Source organism: Telopea speciosissima, chromosome 10, assembly GCF_018873765.1.
Source record: "Telopea speciosissima isolate NSW1024214 ecotype Mountain lineage chromosome 10, Tspe_v1, whole genome shotgun sequence".
NCBI classification, from domain to species: domain Eukaryota; kingdom Viridiplantae; phylum Streptophyta; class Magnoliopsida; order Proteales; family Proteaceae; genus Telopea; species Telopea speciosissima.
In genome coordinates, this window is record NC_057925.1 from 9,708,974 (window position 1) to 9,727,712 (window position 18,739).

Below are 18,739 nucleotides of genomic sequence, written 5' to 3' on the forward strand. Positions count from 1 at the left end.
AAAAAACAACAAATTTCCACAGTTTTGCAGGGTTCTTCACCTTCACCTCCCTTTGGATAGAATCTTGGTTCGAAAAAAACCAAATTTACAAAATCGAGCGTCCTTTCGTTCTTTTGGATAACCTAGTCATCATACTTTGGGATAGGATTAGGAGTCTCCTCAAAAGAAAGCTCCTTCACCTTTGAAACCCTTTTCTTGGCAGAACCATTTCAGATTGCATTGGCGGAGAAAGAACTACTTTGAAATTCACTACCTCATTTACTTGTGGGAGTAAGTAATGAATCAGGGTCATGCTGTAAGAACGGGCTCTTGCCCTGCCGAATAGCAAGAGTTGGGAGTTAGACTTTTCCATAAATGGCCTCGCTGAGAATGGTCGCTCCCTCTTTAATTAGTCTTTGTATCCATAAGTCGAGGCACTGTCATTCTGGCGAGCACCGGATAAGGCGGTACCACCCTTTGATAGGGCCTTTAGAGCCCATCTCACCACCCCGGATCCAGATCTTCAACGGCTTAGGCATAGCGGCGATCTTTCCGGTGCTGGAATATATCGTTGACACCTGTAAAGTGTGGCATCTAACGGTACATTTTAATTTTTTTTGAATTCTTGAGTTTAAATGGTTTTAGAAAAAAAAACCAAATCAACCCAAAACAAAACCGTTTTTTCCAACCGGACCACTCTAAAACCTAAACCAAAGTGAAACGATTTCACAGCTTTCTGCCCTTTTTCAAAATCAAAACGTAAAAACCTAAAACGTCTTCTTCCTGCTCCTTCGTTTCGACCCATCGTCCTCCTCACCTCATCTGGTCTGCCGAAGGACGGCATCTGCTACCTCATCGTGACGGCACACCCTGCATTCGGTTGGCACCTCGCATTCGACTATTCAAAAACTCAGATCTGTACGGAAAAATCCCTGTTCCATTTTAACGATTCTTGTTCTTCTTTTGTGGATTTTAGGTTTGAATCTTTATAGGTTTGAGTGGTGGAAATAGGATTCATTCTTGGAGTTCAAACTTCCATCTAATCTCCACTTTCTCTTGTTGCTTGTGATTGGGATTTATTACTGAACGTCTTAAGAAAACACACAACAGGGGAGGGATAGTTTCCCTCTGCCTAGTCATTCAGCTCCGGTTGTACACTATTCATTGATGACCTATCGTTTTAATACTTTTCAAGGGTATTTTCACCCTTTATCAAGATGTTGTATTTTGCCATTGTTTTGTGTATAGTGATTGAGGAAGATGAATAGGAATCTGTGGCTATATAAGAAGGAACCACACTCATTACCCGCAATGACAGTTTGTTCAGAGAAGGCATAGTCTGCATCCAGCAGGCAACTGTAAATTATTTTTTTAATGGCTAGCAGCAGACTGTAAACTACATAATAAAACCCAATAAAATTGGAGACCGCTTAGCATCTCCCAAATAAGAAGACATGAAAAATAAAATTAGAGACCATAGCAGGCAAGTATTCTATCATATATATGTCAAATACCCAACAGACCACTAATACAACAAACACAAGTAGCCTTCATAGATAACACCAGAAGCCTGCTAAATTTGTTTTACATTAAAAAATGAAATATTAGGAATATGAAGAAGAGACAGATATTGAATGAAAACCAAAATTAATGTAATCCTAGATGGGGATAAAGCCAACTAGAACCAGAACCAGGATTTACTAGGGTTTAATGGATTGGCTAGGGTGGAATTAGATAAATAGTGAAGTTAGGGTTTAGGGTTTGAGAAGGAGATTAATGTAGGGATCTAGGGTTTATAATGAGTATTATGGCTAGGGTCTTGGATCGAGTTTCCCAAACAGTGAGGGGGAGATTCGGTCCAAGTTTGGGCTGCTTCTAATGGTGGAATCAGGCTGGGCAGGTTTTAGGTTATGGAAGTGATGTTTGGAGATGGAGGGATATTAGGGTTTGCCTTAGAGGGTTAGGAACAAAAGGGTTTGGGGATGGGGATTTACTTACTGGTTATTGGATGGATCCTTGAACTGGTAGCAGATCTGGATAACTGAGCCATGAACCTTCAAACAATCAGCAGTAGCAAACTTGAACAAATCTGAATGCACACGAATGAGAAAGACAGTGAACTCGTGAAGGCTATCTCAGCCTCACCTTCACAGCCTATCTCAGGACAGTGGAATGCAACAAAGCAAATTTCTTATTCATTAAATCGTGGGGAGCTCAATGGAGCTCTTACATTATATAGCCTTCAAGGCTGGACATGAAATATAAATCCTAACTAGGACTAGGATTCAAAATAGGAATAGGAATGCCAACTAGGACTAGGACTCAAAACTAGGACTTCTAAATCAGATTTGAACTAGGAATCCTAATTAGAATTACAACTCAATAAAGAATAAAACATAATAAAAACAAATAAAACAAATACTAATCTAAATCCCCATGACTGCTGTTGGTGTAGGGAAGAATCCCTACACCTACCCGATGGCTAATTATGCTGGTGTAGGGAAGAATCCCTACACCTACCCGATGGCTAATTATGCTGGTGTAGGGAAGAATCCCTACACCTGCGGCTGGTTTTAGACAGCCAGTTTACATAAAAAATGCACAAGACAATGCTTACCCATTTTATCAAGAACAGGTTTCATGTCAGAATGTTGACCCTAGAGCATAATCCAAACCAGCAGTAAGAAGGTAGGGAATAATCAAACAAGGAACAAAACTAATTCTGAAAATTCAAGCTTCTTCATAGCTGGAAATGACAAATAATATTAGCTTACTCCAAACATCAAAATTGCTGCCGGGGAGGTGCAACCAGATACAGAGGCCACATAATCTTTAATGCCCATCACAAATTTGTCGATTAAGGAGACAGGAGGAGCCACCTAAGGTTGGCAAGATCTTAGTTCAGAATTGATGACATGGGCAGATATGCACTTTTAGAGGATCTATATTCAATCCTATGCCAATGTGCTTACCGTAAACTTGGTATAACAGAATCCACACCATAACATAGTGTGTTGCTTGATTCACAATGAAACAAAGTTACCAAGAGCAGCTATAGAAAAGACTAGAAGTTCAGAAGTTTCAAAATAGGAGTTACCATTGCCTAATATTCCCTTTAGGGGAAAAAAACAAACACTTCTTTGAAAAAAGACCAGTGTTGCAAGGGGGTATTAATTGTCATCATGAAACCAAAATATTCCACAATTAGAATTTCCAATTCAGCAATAATGGAACAATTAAAGGCTAGAAAAGAACCAATACTCCACGCATGCACTTGGCATCATTGATGCATCCCTGCTCTTCCCTGCAGGATTGGAAGGCTTTGGTTGTCATTATAACTATACATCATAGGGACAATCCTCACAATGTTAAGTGAGGCCCTTTTGAAGGAGGGTGAGAAATGGTTTTTTGAAAGGCATTCTCTATTGAGTTGCTTCCATGAATCTGAAATCATTCCAAAGACATGATCTTTTGGACTTTCAATTAAAGAACCGCCCTCTTGTTCCTTCATGTAATTGAGGTATATAAGATCCATCGTGTCCTTGCTTCTCATTTAGGTTTTATATTAATATATAGTTACTACTACACTTGGATTTGGAAATATAGATCATTTAGGTTGCCTTTATATATAGATGTTAATTATATTGGCACTTCCCAAGTCTTCCCGTTTTCTTTGTAATATAAATTTTATTCATGAACTCAACTAGATTATCCTAGTTACTTCATTTGGCATATTGGTTGTTCGAGTTCATGATCATATATTTATTTACTCTTGTTACTCATGTGTATGAACTATTGTAGGTTGGGTTTGACGAGGAGCCTCCTCTATGACGAAATCTACATCTCTCTTCCCTCCTCTGGATTGGCGAAGGTCAAAGGTATGTAAGTCTCTGTCTCACTCTCACAAACTTTTTAGTTTTGAGCTTCTCTGGTTTCTCTGTTATCTCTCTCTCACAAACTCGATCTGCCATGGGTTTATCGCCCAACACCACTAGTTTCTGCTTCTAGAAAGAGCTTTACATATTGATCTATTGCCAAATCAATCTATCTCTACATTACAAGGTCATTGTTTACATATATTGGAAAATCTTCTTGTAATCAAAGTTGATGAAAGTAATCGTAATTTTTTGCCCTTCTAGTATATTACATTTCTTAATTTTACATGGTCTTATATTTATTTACTCTTGTTGACCCGACCAAATAGGTGAGTCTTTAGCTCAAAAAGGAAGAGCACCTGGGTTTGTTCCCAGGAGATGATGGTTCGAACCCATCGGGACTCGTAGAGTGTTATGTTTATTTTGTTTTTTTTCCCCTTATCTGAACAGATTTGATTTCTACTTTAGAATTATATGTATTTCTTCCATTATTTGCTATCACAGTTGTTTTTGATAAACCTGGTTTTGTATGAGAAATGCATTTCTCCTTTTCCAATTATATGCATCAGAAAACGTTTGGATTTTGATTAGTTTATTTTTATCGTTTCAAGTCGTTTATTTATTTATTTTTACTGCCATTTATCTGTAAAGTTATATAAGAAAAAGCAGTCCTTTCTACATCTGATGGTAGAAGCGTATGGGAGTATATTCTACCTAGGACAAGGAAAATCAGTTGAAGCTTATCTGATTTATTCTTGGTGAAGATCCAGATAGAGTAAATGATGATAATGACAATTGTTTTAAGAAGATAGGGGACTTAGAAGATGTTTCTGGTTTGCATCCTTCTATGTATTTTTTTATTTCTTTCTCTGCTGATGTTTATACATTTAACTTTTGGAAGTAATTTTCAGTATCTTCTTTTATGTTTCAGGTTAGTTAGAATGTGGAAACTTATGCTTGAATGCCAACGGTATCAGTTCCAATCTATAATAGAGGCGAGAAATTTAGATGCCATTGTATCTAGCAGAAAGTTTAAAATTGCTAATCTTGAAGCTGTTTCCACACAAATGCTACTAATTGCTGTAGAGTTTGCTACACGACTCAATTAATTGGAAGAGAGTAAGTTGAGAGTTTTCCAATTGATTGGTTAATTGTTGAAACCTTCTTGGTATTTTGGATTTCTTAGCTTAACCCCGGATTGATGCAGGATGACACTAATTTGATTTGCCCATTAGAAGGTATCAATGGGCTGCATTCCAGTTCTTGGTGAAATGGCAACAAAACTTGCAGCCTAATCAGGATTTTCCTTAATTCATGGCAGTATGTGCCAGTGATAATGGATTTTGAGTGACAGAAGTAAAAGGATATCTACACTAATGGCAAGCATTGAAGTTGACAGCAAGGAGCTAAAGCTTGCTAAGGCATTGCCATTCCAATCGATGTATAGAAAGAATGCTCCCTCAAATAAGTCGGGCTTAGCTTCAATTGCCATAAAAAATGAGCCTGGTTTTTGCGTAAGGACAATTTATCAATTTTAGATAAAAAGGTAGAGAGGAAAAATGTTTGTATGAATCTTGATGGACTCGAACCATCATCGCCTAGGAACAAACCTAGGTGCTCTTCCGTTTGAGCTAAAGACTCACCTATCCACATAAACATGGATCTTAAGTTTTATTGAGCTGAAAATAAGGTATGGAGAATAAAAGAAGCATTATTGTTTGACCAATATGGGTTTTAAGCTCAAATATGTATGACAAAAGCAAATATTGTCCTCCAATATTAAGAAAGTTAGATTAGAGAATTTAAAGGCAGTCTCCTTTTGCATCAGCAAGTAAACTCCCCCCCTCTTTAGTGAATTCAAGTATATTCTCTATCACTTCAACACAAGGTTTTTTGTATTAGCATTCCCCTCCTAACAAAATTCTAAAGAAGGCATTGTACTTGGCCAAAAAAATGAATGTTACAAATTACCACAGAATTGAATGCATTTAGTGGAACTCAGAAGGAGAAAAGATGACGAGAACCAAATTTAGCTGGTTCAGTCATGTTCCCAAAAAACAAAAATGCACTAGTTGATTCGGACATGTTCCCAAGCAGTTGGTATGATAGCTAAAGCAGGGATTTACAAGCAGCACTGCAATAATTTCACATTGTACAGATCTTATTTTGCAAATGATAAACTAGCATATTGACCATATAAATACGTGCAACAGGTACCATCCTTCCAATAGAAATAATACAACCATGTCTAATTAGCTCCAACACATTACAGAGGAAGCTAATTAGAAATTATCCATTGATTAAAATCGAATTAGCAATTGCTCTCACCCATCGTCTGCCTGGCTGGTCGATGCACAAATTGGATTTTTTTTGTGACTACAAATCCAAGAACGAAAGAACAGAAATCCCTCAAAGAGATGAAATCTATAATGAAATTCTAAGTGAGATTTTGTGCTACTAGCAAACCTTTTACAATCTCCATTTTGAACGCATGAGTTTACCTTTGAAAATTCCCCTGTAGAACCAACTAATAGAAGACTCCCTTTACTGAGATAGGTCACTTGTGTCATCTCTGTAGTTCTAGACGACATCTCCAAGGGTTGAACTGGGAACCAGAGAAGCTCAAAACTGAAAAGCTTGTGAAAGTGAGACAAAGACTTACATACCTTCGACCTTCGCCAAACCAGAGGAGGGAAGAGAGATGCAGATTTCGTCACAGAGGAGGCTCCTCGGTTTGGGTTCGCTGGGATGAAGGGGAATAGAGCAGTCGTGGGTGTCGTGGGTTTGAGACAGAAGAAGAGGAATCGTGGAGGGAAGAGAGATGCAGATTTCGTCACAGAGGAGGAAGACGATGGTTCGTTGTTTGGCGGAAAAGCTGGCTTCAAATCTTTTGTTTTAGTTATAGACAGGTCCGGCTTGGTAAACCCAGAGACAGTGGAGATTAGATGGAAGTTTGAACTCCAAGAATGAATCCTATTTCCACCACTCAAACCTATAAAGATTCAAATCTAAAATCCACAAAAGAAGAACAAGAATCGTTAAAATGGAACAGGGATTTTTCCTTACAGATCTGAGTTTTTGAATAGTTGAATGCGAGGTGCCAATCGAATGCAGGGTGTGCCGTCACGATGAGGTAGAAGATGCCGCCCTTCGGCAGACCAGATGAGGTGAGGAGGACGATGGGGTGGAAACGAAGGAGGAGGAAGAAGACGTTTTACGTTTTTACGTTTTGATTTTGAAAAAGGGGGGAAAGCTGTGAAATCGTTTTACTTTGGTTTAGGTTTTAGAATGGTCCGGTTGGAAAAAACGGTTTTGTTTTGGGTTGATTTGGTTTGTTTTTCTAAAACCATTTAAACTCAAGAATTCAAAAAAGTTTAAAATGTACCGTTAGATGCCACACTTTACAGGTGTCAACGATATATTCCAGCGCCAGAAAGATCGCTGTTATGCCTAAGCCATAGAAGATCTGGATCCATCTCACCCCTTCATGAGTATTGCCATGTTTCCAGTTTTACCACACAACATTTAAGAATACAGAACCATTCAAAAAACACAGAAACACAAAAAATAATATTTCGGAGTCCGAATCAATATTTTGGAACAAAAACATTGCCATACATACCTTTAGTGTCATTAGTTTCATCCAATATCTCGGTTGTTTGAGTATAAAATGGGTGAGATTTGAGAAACATTAAAAGATTGAAGGATGTATTCATCGTTGATTAGAAAACTCCAAATTGAAATGTAATCGATTGAGGATGACCACATATACTCACTATTCATTTAGAAATAAACCTACGCAGTCAATGTTGTTTGTTTGTTAACACAAACACAACAAAATCATGCATTCATAAGATAAGGGTGACCTGAGAATCACAAATAAGGACATAGCAACTAAGGATGGTTCTAGAAATTGGACCAACCAACAAGATTGACCAGCCAAACCAGCTTGATGTAGAACACACCCCCCCCCCCAATTTTCCTTTTTGGGTTTATTTGAGCTTAGGTCACGCACCCCCTAGAATTATCTTAATTTATTTTGGGCCTAATGAGGCCCTTGTTTTGGATTCCTCTGATCCACCTGAATTTGGGCCGGCCCATATGATGGGCTTGGCTATTTGGACTTTAATTTTGGAGCTTTATGGGTTTGGTTTGAACTCTATTTCCTAGGACTTGGTGGAACTTAAGGCTCTGCATGGCAATGATCCAAAAGCTTGGGATTAGCCCAATGTTTGAGTCAAAGGATTGAGTTTAGTTTGAGATTTGAATCTGGTGTTGGGGATTTGAATATTATTCATGAGTTGGATCTTTGTTTGGCCTATTGGTAAAGAGTAGAGAGTGTTACTTTAGGTGGTTCAAATATTCTGGTCAGTTTGGCATTTGGACCTTAGATTGTGGGTCATACATTCCAATACAAATTGATTTTTAATTTTGGTATTTTTGTCAGGAGTAAGTTTAATCAATCAATCTGATTAGGATTCATAATGCGTTCAACGGTGACTCACTTGGACATCTTGTCTTGTTTTAGGGCTAGAAACTATCCCTTCTTTTGAAGAAATAAAAATGCTATTTATAGCACTTGGATCCATATAGCTCTACAGGATTGGATGGGTTTTCTGGTTTTTTTTTTTTTCCGTAAAACTTTGGACGTCGTAAAAACAGACACATGTAATGCAGTGAGATTGTTTTTTTTTTTTTTCAAATTTTGAGTGTTGCCTAAGGGTGTTAGTAACTATTTTGTCACCCTTATTCCTAAGATTGAGGGTGCATCTTCTTTGGACAAGTTTCACACTATTTGCATGGGGGAATATTTTGTGGTACAAACCTTTAAATATTCATGAGATTAGCAATTGGGTATGAAAGATATTTTAACCCAAAAATTTTCTATTAAGTTTTTTTTTTAAACCCAAATATTATCTGGGACCCGGGCCTGCTCGTATGATTTTATTAAAGATCAATCAAACAATAGGAAAGAATACAAAGGGGGACATACCCGCCTTATCCCAACTCCAAAGATATTGAACCCTCAACTCTCCAGAAAGAAAACCAAGAAAGCTCACAACCCTTACAAGCAACCCCAAGCAAAAGAAAGCTAATTCCTTAACACAGGAAAGCCAAGAGCATCCTCTCTGGTAATCTACCGAAGATCCAGAGGGATATTCATCTCCCCACTAAAATAAATATCAGAAGCCGATTCAGAAGCTAAATTGGCCAACCAGTCTGCTGCCCTATTCCCCACTCTAAAGGTGAAGGAGAGCAAAGGCCTAGTAGACTTGATGAGGTCCACGATCTCCTGGAACAATTACCAATCCTTCCAGAGGCTATACCTTCGTTTTGACACACACCTGAGAGTTACCTCCGAGTCTGAGTTAACAATAGGCCCTACTAACCCCAAATTCGCACAAAGTCTCAAACCATCCCTCAAAGCTCTTAGTTCAGCAATGTTGTTTGTGCAAGCACCATAGAAATTAGCAAAAGCAGCAATGACAGAACCATACTTGTCTCTGATGATGCCCCTCACCACCACCCTCCCCTGGGTTTCCTTTGCAAGTACCATCAATATTGAGCTTAACCGTAGAGAAAGGAGGGCACCAGAAAACGGGGGTCGCAGGCCGACGAACAACCAATTTTTGAGTAATCCCAAAAAATTGGAGAATCATAGCGTCCCAAAAATTCGGGTGCTTACGAAATGAAGGAAGAAAAGGAATTTCTCTCACCCTATTATAGATCACCTCCACAATGTGACTGACCGAACGGGCTCTTTCCCCATGCCTACAATTGTTCCTCTCTTTCCACAACTCCCAAACAATAAAAGAGGGAAGTAAACCATTGATCACACCACCGAGACCCCTTCCATGAGCATGTCCGTGCTAGAATAAAATTCTATATCTCACATCCTGAGTGGGCACCAATTCTATGGGGACTTGAAAAAAAATCTCATATCTTGTTAGCCGTTCCTCCTGCCACCAAACAGTGTGTTGTCGTCTCCCGCACAGGAGAACCATAGCATAAGCATTTGGAAACAAAGGGAATGCCCATCTCCATAATTGCATCATCCATTGGAATTAAGCCGCAAAGCACTTGCCAGGTAAAAAAAATAATTTTAGATGGCAACATCCGGTTCCAAAGCCATTTCACAAATAGCCTCTCCGGCGAAGCTGACCAAATTTTGTTCCATAAGGCTTTGATAGAGAGTTTGCCGTCACTTGCCGGCGTTCACACCAATCTATCCGCCTTACTTGACTGAGAAAAATTTTCATTCCGGATATTATCAAGCACTATGGCCAAATCAATTTTTTGCAAAACATCCTGATCCTAAACACCTTCTTGATTAAGAACATCACACACCCGAGTTGAGAGATCAAGATTAGCCGCCCCATCCACACGGTCAAGCAGAGCACCCCACCATAACCAATTATTAAGCCAAAAATTTACATCCCCTCTTCCAACCAGCTATTGTGAATTTGAAAGAAGTGTTTCCTTATGAACCATTGCTCTTCTCCAAGATAACGAGCCAGTCAAACATGGACTTACCAAGGCAATATGTGTATTCTTAAGAAACTTAACTTTAAAAAAAGAACACCATAAGATGTTATCTGACATCGCCCGCAATAACCCTTTCAGCCGAAGCGCCAAGCCAATGTCCTCAAGACGCCTCATCCCTAGATCCCCTTCGACCATGGGTTTACATACCTTATGCCACCCCACCCAATGATGGTGATTGCCCCATTCTGACTGTCCCCACAAGAAATCCACACAAATACCATCAGACTTTTTAATGACCGTCTTGGGAACCTCCAGTGTGGAAATAATATGTATTGGCATAGAGGCAAGCATGTGTTTAAGCAACACCAACCTTCCATCCGAGGACACTAGATTCCCCTTCCAGCCCGCCACCTTCTTGCGCATCTTAGCTAAGAACTCATCAAAAAAAGACAATCTGAGTCTGCCAGCATATAGGGGAGCTCCAAGATATATTATCAGAAGTTTCTTTCTAGAAAAACCAGCCACCGCTTCCACCATTCGGCATCTATGATCGATTGTCTTATCACTCATCACAAAGCAGCTTTTCCATCAAGCTATGTCAGTTTCTAGGTAAGATGAACACAAAAGAAGAACTCTTGGGTAAAATGTAATGTCATTATCATAATTACACCAATGGGCGAGCCTTGGTGTAATGGTTAAGTTGCACTATTGCAATCATCAGGTTGTACGGTCTTATCTCATAAAACATTGTATGCGGTACTTGGGTAACAATTCAAGCCACCCGCCCAAGCCACTGATAATTAATAGGATCTGCCTCCTCTGTAGCGCACCCCTAAGCTGCACATTGTCTGGCATGGCAGCTCAGGTCGACACGTGGATCGAATAGTGAGGACTGATAAAGCACATCTGTCCTCGCCATTTCATTGACACCCAAGCCACGTGTCTACCTAAGTTGTCACACCGAATAATGTGCTGCTCGGGTGCATTGTAAAGGAGCCGAATCCCACTTAATAGTTTAGATGTCCTACCCCCGAAAAGACAAGTTACTTGTATAGAACCCATTATCGTGATCTTCATGCACTGCCAATCTGTGATGCCATTGTTATCGGCATGCATTTATCACCATAATGTTATTGATTCACTTCAACTCACCATCTTAATTTCAAGGCAAAGAGAGAGGGAAAACCAAACACCCCACTTGAGAACTCTACATATAAAGATTTTCTCATCATCTAACTTTAGTGGAGAGATATATAGAATGGTTGTAGAATGGTTAGAATCTGATCAAGGTTTTGTTATGATTATCAGGTTGTCAATTGCCCTAGTGGATCGATTGATCCTTCCACATACCAGCAACTACTGTCTTAAGGGGTATGGGGCTCCTCTGTGGCGTGGCAGGGCGTTCAGCGCACATCCGACAGCTGGGCACTCTTTATCAATCTTCTCCAAACTCTATAAATTTATTAGATCATAAGCTAAGTCCATCAGATGAGACTCTTTATTAATCATTGACGGGAATTTACATCAAAACACTAAGGAAAGTGGTTGGACTTTCATTTTGTTTCTTAATTGAGAGAAGTTTGTTTTCTCCTTGAGTAGGAAAGTTTGATTTTGTAGGCACAAGCCTTGGTCCTATAACTTTTTGGGAACCTGTGTTTCTTATACCATATTAACTCTAAATTAAATAGAACAAATAGTGGCAAGGTTCTCTGATACAACATATTCTCAAAATAATGTTGCACTATGATCACTGACTGTTTAATACAACAAAAATCCTGCCTGGATATAATTTTCAAACCACAAACCAACTTCAGACTCAAGGCAATGACAAGTAAAAAAGTAAGGTTAAATTATAGAACCAATTTCTTCAAAACCAAAACAATGGCAAAAGCACAATACAAATTTTTTTTTTTTTTTTGGTAACTGGAGGAAAGAGAGTGCAATGGCAAGCAGTATATAGCTCTTACTGAAAACTTTCCGCGAAGAGAGTGAGAGGAGGCGTTGCAAAGAACCCTTAAATTTGAAGAACCACAGCAGGGTTCCTCTTCTACGACAGAACACGGTTCTACTCAGGTTTTCGTCTTAGATCGTCACACTGGTTGCCCTCTCCGACGGATACTCCGGCAAAAATCCAGGAGTGATGGAGAGGTTCATTCTGAGGTCGAGACTCAAGAGGAGAGAGAAGTGCAGAAAAGAGGAGAGAGAGGAAGGATGTTAGGGTTGAGAGGAGTGAAAAATAATGTATTCAAAATTTGGCCTTTGGATTTAAAGAAGCCACGTGTCGACATACTAGATATGCACAAGAGTGCAATGGTGGATCGGGCAATGAAGACGATACAAAGGAAGCGCAAAAAATTATTATCTCCATTTATCTGTCCCTCCATTTCCTCCATTTCATCTAATAGGGGGGAGTGGACCTCACTCGGGCAGTGTGTGCGGACAGGGGGTAGGATGGTCATTTTTGCACCCCCTATGAGAGGAAATGGAGGAAATGGAGGGGCAGATAAATGGAGACGATAAAGATCCCAGTTTGAAGCTCTCATATACTAAAGGTCTGTAACTTAGTTAGAATATTTTTTTATTAAAGATAATCTTGTATAAAGTGGAAAGGTGAAAAAGGATGCAATTAGCTAAACCAAAATGGCTTGGAGACCATGTATAATACTATACATGTGTTTTTCTAACCCAAAAGCTCTTGGGTAGTAGCTCACAAGGTTCAGTTCATTTATCTAAGTTAGAAAAGTAATAAATTTTGTTTGTTTGTTTATTTAAGTACTGTATGTATTGATTTTTCTCACTTATTCATTTGATCAGCTGATAATTGAGGCCATTGCATAAGCTGGCCTATATTTTGGTAGTCTATTTGAACAGTTAAACTTTCATTACTTTGGCTTCCCAATTAAGATGTTCAATTATGTGATTATTGGCTCACTGCTTATGTACCAACTTCTGATTTTATTTCTTCGTGCGATATTTTTGGAGATCACCTAGTGAAAGGTAGGAAGATTCTCAGGAAATATTCTGTTATTGGTTTGTTTATCTAAGGGATAATCTATAGGTATATGTATACAAGATTCAAATCGAAGCAAAGTTTTTTTTAAAAGATATGATATTTGTTTTTGCATTAGTGAAATTGATGTTTTGTGAATGTTAGGTATATTAATTAGTGAAATGGATCTTGTCGTCACTTCATACTTTGGAGTTTTTTTAGTGAAATTGATGTTTAGTTGATGTAATTTCTTAATTTGTACTTAAATGGATGTCATTTGATTGTAGTTTTTTTAATACTGATAGAACTGGATATCAATAGATGCAAACAAGCGTAATACTGAAATGGATGTTAGTAGATGTAATTTCTTAGTACTAAAATGGATGTCAGTGGGTTTTGGGCATTATTATTGAAATGGATGGATATATTACATGTTTGTTATGTAGACTTCTGAGTCTATTCCAGCATTTGTACAAACGTCGTGGTAAGACACTTTTGCTGGTGTTTATTAACAAACACCTCTAAATTAAGGCATCCCAAGCTCTATAGCGGCGTTTATACAACTACCATTATAAGATACTTTTCCCGACATCTTCGTATAAACGCCACTAAAAGTCCATCTATATGGGCACAATGCAAAAATGCAATCGTTCATTAATATGGAGGCATTTTTGCAGCGTTTATATAAACACTGGGATATGTCTATAGCACCGTAGACTTTTTTTATTTTTATTTTTTTGTAACGAGTCTTGGCTTCCTATTTCGTTTTGATTAGAAGAGGAAAAATTATTGACATAAAAGGAGAAAAGTTTTCTATGGGGAGAGTGTACCGCCCATGCCCAGACAGTATGGGGGCGAAATGACCACCCCAGCCCCTATGAAAGGTGGAAATCCTGCCCCATGATGCTTTTGTATGCACTCTCATTGGTCCTCACATTACATTCTTGTAGGGGCCAGGCTCTTCCACAGAGAATGCTCCCCCTTAATTTTTAATTATTACATGGATAAACTTGACTCAGACTTGGGGCAGACACTCTTGGAACCAAGGAATAATGCCCTCTCCATTATTCCTGATACCCACCTCAAAACTCATTGGCAAGGGACTGCCTCCCTTATTGATTTTTAGGGAAAAAGAAGGCTGTCAGGCTATATGACACCTAAGCCCGTACACATGAAAAGCAAAATTATCGACCCTCCCTTTAAATAAAAAATCACCCATGTTGGATGTCCTCTGGTGTGCTCTCATTGGCCCCTACGCTGGTGTAGGGGCAATGCAGCCTTGCATTGTTCCTCCTCCCTGATTTTAGTTAGGTGAAAATTTTTCTTTAATTCGAGTGAAGAGACTAACCATTGGGTTACGATATTTCTTGTGCCTTCTATTATAGGAAGTTTTTTTTTTTTGTAATACTTTTTAGGGAAGTAGGTTTTTGTCTGGGAGTGTTGTCTTAGTGTCTATCTCTCTCCTCCTCAAAACAAAGGATAGAAGTATCTTTCATATAGGGAAGAGAGAGATAGACTCATGGGAGTGTTGGCGTAGGCCACACTCCTAGACAGTTCTTTTTCCCTACTTTTTATTAAGATAAGCCTGGCCACAAACAAGTCCCACAAAGATTTAAAAAAAAAAAAAACCGGAGGAAATTGACAAGAGCAGAGGGTAATCACTCCAGAATAGATCACATTGATGTTGAACATCAAATGAAGCCAATCAGTCCACAACAAAATCCCCTTCCCACAAGGTGTGTTGGAATATGGCCTCGAGGAGTTGACTCTTGAGCAAAAAGCAATTATCCAAGATGTATTTTAATCACCATGGGACCCCTGAGTTTTTTCCATTTAATGAGTTGATTACCATCAAGTTATCACTTTCTATGCATATATATCTAAGCCCTTTGCTCGCTGCTACTATAGGAGCTTTCTTGACTGCAAGAGCTTCTGCCACACCTACATGTGAAATGCCGCACCCCGCATAAAAGAAAAATAAAAATTTCCCTTCATAGTCTCTTCTAACTCCTCCAATACCGTCTGGTCTTGAATTTCTATGACTAGTGTCATCTACATTAACCTTGATTACTCTTACAAGGTTGACTTATCCATTTTACCTCTTGTTACGGGTAAAATACCCCAACTACTCGCAACGAGACATGTGGAAACACGGGAATAGGAAGCATGAACAGGGAAGTCTCTCACCTTATTTTCTCGATATGGAAACCTTCTAAAATACCAAAAGTAGATAGATACACTCTGATATAGAGACTTAGAAGATCTACGCCTCCAACTCCCCATTAAGGGAAGGAATCTTATCAATCCTTAATACATAGAAGCTTGCCTAAAACAAACTCTCCAAGAATAGTTCCCATTCCTAAAGGGGAACTACTAAATCAAGCCCGATTCATATCAGAGAAGGATCCTCCTCTCCAATCCATGCCACCAGGCCATTAGTATAAATAACACTCTCTCCCCAGGGGGCAAGGTATGTTACAATTCCTACTTCACACTTAGAGGAGATTGCTCTGATGTTCCCTTTAGTTGTGAGGAAGCTGACTTAACCATCGAAGAGTCTTTGCCGAGCACAATCCTGGCCCTCTCACGGTGTCTTTATCTTTCATCTTCCACAGGTGATGATCGGAGCATAGCTCGTGACTACGGAAAGTCAGTTTTCTGCCACATCTCTCTATGATCATAATCTTGAAGATCTCTTGGTGGAGCTGGTAAATAATTTTTAGCAAAGTTATTGCTCGACCAAATAATGCTTTCCATACTACTATATTTTTGTCGGAAAACCCAATCCATGTAAGAGCTCCATAAGTGCCACAAAATGTTAGTCATTGTGGCGAGCAACAGATCATACAGTGGAACCCCCCCCCCCCTTGATAGGGCCTTGAGAGCCCATCTACATATGGATCTACCGTAAGAAGTTTGAAATCCCAAGGCACTATTCCTTAAATGTAGTTCAACCATTAGAACTTGTGGATAAAGAGATTTGCTTTTCACGGAGGATGAAGGAAAAGCCGGATTTTTGGTTCTCCTCCAGCCGTGGCAAGAGCTGGAGGATCCAGCCCAGCCAAAACAAGGGTGTTTGGGTCATTTCACAGGCAGGACTCACCCTTTGAAATGACCAAACACCCCCTATTTTAGCTGGACTGGATCCTCCAGCTCCCGCCACAGTTAGAGGAAAGCCAGGTCTGGAAAAGCCGGGCCTTTTATTAACGGGTCACAAAGACGAGTTGTTTATGGGTCCCATGACTGATCTACACGGACATAGTTGGGATGAGAGGCTGTTTGGTCTTTCATCTTTCACTTGGCACTTTTTTTCTTGGTTTTGCTTTTTGTTTAGTTCTAATTGTCGGGTGTTTACTGCATGTATGAGAAGCCATTGTAATCTTTTTGGGGGTTGAGACACCATCTACTTTTTAAATTTAAGCTTGTTTTCTAGTAATTTTACCAATCACTTCTATGAATCTGCATGTAAAAATGATTCTTCTCCCAAGGAGTATGAATCAGGGACAGCTAATGTTGAAATACAAGTCAATCTTGATTTACGTCCAAGAAAGTGTTTGCTTTTTTTCCTCACTGTAGTACAGTTGTAAAATTTTCTCACATTTCTGAAACTTTTGTTCTGAAACTTTAAAAAAAAAAAAAAAAAACTACAGAAACAAAAAGCATCTTCCACAATTTTGCAGGGTTTTTCACCTTCATGGAACCCTCTCATTGGATAGAATCTTTGTTTCAAAGAAAACCAAATGTACAGAATTAAACATCCTTTCCCTCTTCTGGATAACCTAGTCGTCATCTTTGGGATAGGTTTAGGAGTCTCCTCAAACGAAAGATCCTTCACCTTTGGAACCCTTTCCCTGGCCAGAACCATCTGTGACTCAATCTCCACTTTTGATGGTTTAGTAATGGGATTTAGTAATGTGTCATGCGCCTTTAAAAATACTTTCTGTAATGATTCTGATGAATGCATTCCGTACATATGTTGTATTTTTTTTTCTTTCCAGTTTTACATACCTTACTGTCATTAGTTTCATCCAATATCTCAACTGTTGGATTATAAATGAGTGAGATTTGTGAGACATAAAAAGGTTGAAGGATGTATTCTTTGTTGATTAGAAAACCCCAAATTTAAATGTAATCGATTAAGGATGACCGCTTATACTCACTATTTATTATGAAAAAAACGTAGTTAATGTTGTTTGTTTGTTAACACAAACACAACAAAATCATGTATTCATAAGATAAGGGTGACATGAGAATCACAAAACAGGACATAGCAACTAAGGATGGTTCTAGAAATTGGACCCCCCCCCCCCCGAGAATTATCTTAATTTATTTTGGGCCTAATAAGGCTCTTGTTTTGGGTTCCTCTTATCTACCTGAATTTGGGCCGGCCCATATGATGGGCTTAAGTATTTGGACTTTAATTTTGGAGCTTGATGGGTTTGTTTTGAATTCTATTTCCTGGGACTTGATGGGTTTGTTTTGAATTCTATTTCCTGGGACTTGCTGGAACTTAAGGCTCTGCATGGCAACATTCCAAAAGCTTGGAATTAGCTCAATGTTTGAGTCAAAGGATTGAGTTTAGTTTGAGATTCGAATTTGGTGTTGGGGATTTGAATATTATTCATGAGTTGGATGTTTGTTTGGCCTATTGGCCGAGAGTAGAGTCTCTAGTTTTAGGCGGTTAAAAAATTCTGGTCAGTTTGGTATTTGGATCTTAGATTGTGGGTCATAAATTCCAATACAATTTTAATTTTAATTTTGACTAGTGCTTTTAAGAGTAGGTTTAATCAATTAGTCTAATTAGGACTCATAATGCGTTAACTAAAACATTAATATTTTATGCTTTTTTTTTTTAATTTATTTAATCTAGTGTAATACAAATTACTGAAATTAGTATATCATAACTTAGTCATTTGGCTTAGGGTAACAATTATATATTTACCTAGTTTTTTTTTTTTCTAATAAAAAAATAATAATTAAAGGAAAGATAGAATGTAGGTTACAACACCAAAAATAGAAGTCCCGCCATATATGTTGTTGGCTTTGGTAGCAAGCCTATTAAAAGGAGTAGATGTCCCAAAATCTTCAATATTACATAGTTAATTACCTAGTTTGTAGTAACATTAGGATTAATAGTAAGCAACATTAGTCTATATAGGAGATCGTCCTTGGCTGGGCGGAGTGGGTGCCTAATATCTTTCCAGTTTGTAATATTACAGATACCCAATGATCTAGACAAACTTGAGCTTTATCCATATAGTGAGTTATTCTTCTTCCCTGAAAAGAGGAGATGTTTATACGTCTGAAATCTTTATCAAGGTAGTGATTCCCATTATACTATTTACTCTCTTTTGACGTGAGTGAGTATAGTCTCGAGATGGAAACACCTCGTGGACTCCCTTCTAGGTAT

At 38.6% G+C, this 18,739-nt stretch overlaps 1 long non-coding RNA gene across 1 annotated transcript; it reads right to left on the minus strand.

Annotated features, from left to right (window-relative positions):
- Window positions 1-1,256: 1,256 nt before the first annotated feature.
- On the minus strand, window positions 1,257-2,854 carry LOC122644176. The gene is made up of 3 exons (XR_006330244.1): window positions 2,754-2,854; window positions 2,597-2,636; window positions 1,257-1,318 (listed from the first exon to the last, which is right to left on the minus strand). It is a non-coding gene; the product is annotated as an uncharacterized LOC122644176 (long non-coding RNA).
- Window positions 2,855-18,739: the final 15,885 nt, after the last annotated feature.